Raw genomic sequence first — 1,825 nt, 5'->3', positions numbered from 1 at the left:
GGGATCAGACCGGGCCAGTCCCAACACTGGATCTCCAGTGATTCTTACATCTTGTGATTATCCTGTGAGAGGAATAGTAACTGCAGAGCACGTGGGAAAGAATGTGACTCAGCATACGTAATATATATATATATATATATATACACACATACACACACAAATATATGTAGCATATAAACATATCATATTCTGATCCCAAGTCAGACTCCATCATCAAAACCCATGTTGCTGTCCGTCCCCACGCCGGTGTTACTTCTAAATAAATCTTTCTTTTTCTAATTTGGAGTTGATGAATTGGGTCTGCTGCTCCAGGCACAAACCCTTACTTTAAAAAAGAACCAGCACCAAAACCCCCTCACGCTCACTGCCATGGGGGTCACTGCTAACAAACCTCCAGGCTCTAGCTCCTGATTTGTGCCAGTCTGTCCTCCTACCTCTAGTGAAGGGATGACTCTTTCTTCTCCCTGCCACTACCCCCATTTTCTCATTTAGACGTTCCACCTCTCGCCACTGTACCTTACCTAGGTTAAACAACAAATACGGGGACGGTGCAGTTGAAAACAAAGAAGTAAAAGTGCAGTCAGCATTGGTCTGAGGTACATATCCTTATGAAGCCCATGACTGTAGTTGGAAGCAGTTACAGAGGGACGCAGAACCACGAGGATACACTTCACTGAGGTACTGCCGGCTCCAACAATACTCGCACTTTGGAACTGTGGCTTCATGGAGGGTTTCCTATGCCTTCTAAGAGCAGGGCACTATGCTCCAAATGTGGTAAAGAAACCAAATCCACTGCCACTGAGTCAATTCCAACTCCTAGTGACCTTACAGTGGGTTTCCCAACTTGTAATCTTTACAGGGGCAGATATTCTCGTCTTTCTCCCGTGGAACTGCTGGTGGGCTTAACTCTGACTGCAGTTAGCTGGAGGAAGCATCTGAACCAAACACTCAGTGCTACCCAGTCAACGCTGACTCACAGCCACTCTACAGGACACAGGAGCACTGCCCCCGTGGGTTTCTGAGATTGTGAGGGGCAGATAGTGAACTGGTGGTTTCGAACTGCTGATCTTGCCATTAGCTGCCCAACGCATAACCCACTATGCCAGGTAATGCAGGACTCTTTAGTCCAACCCTTACCTGACACAAAGGAGTGCGTGATAGACCAAATCCACTCTGGCCACACCTCTAAACTAACCCACCAAAGTCTTCTCACTGCTCTTGGGAGATACACCAAAACCTTCCACAAGGCCAGCCTCACTGAGGGCCTTATTTATCTCTGACCCCCTTCCTTAGCCCTCTCCTCCAGGCTGTCGGCGCTCAATCCACACTGTCCATATTGGAATTCCATTTCCTTTAGGGTAGGAGTAAGGAACATTTTTTTTTCTTCTACCAACGGTTATTTTGATATTTAAAACATAATTCACAGACCATATAAAATATCAACTTTAAAGCTAGCCTGCTATATTTAAACAGTTAATTAACTCACTCCTAAAGGGATGTTTGGGTGCCCAGGTGGCCTAGTAGTTATGTGTTGGGCTACCAACCACAAAGCCAACAGTTTGAAACCTTCAGTCACTCCATAGGAGAGACTAGGCTTTGTATTCCTGTAAAGATATAGTCTCAGAAACTGCCCATAAGGGCAGTTTTTTTTGGGTGGGGGTGGGGGTGTCCTACAGGGTCACTACGAGTCAGAACTGACCTGATGGCAGCTGAGTGTGAGTGAATTGAACGGCCAAAACAGATTCTCTTTGGTGAGGTGTGTGATTTAGCTGGTATTGATTTCCTGTGACATCCCTGCTTTAGGGTCTGGTCAGAGCCCTGTTGA

The sequence above is a fragment of the Echinops telfairi genome, unplaced genomic scaffold, assembly GCF_000313985.2.
Source record: "Echinops telfairi isolate 266 unplaced genomic scaffold, ASM31398v2 ScPeMD7_7424;HRSCAF=8462, whole genome shotgun sequence".
Lineage (NCBI taxonomy): Eukaryota > Metazoa > Chordata > Mammalia > Afrosoricida > Tenrecidae > Echinops > Echinops telfairi.
Note: the sequence above shows the minus strand (reverse complement) of the source record.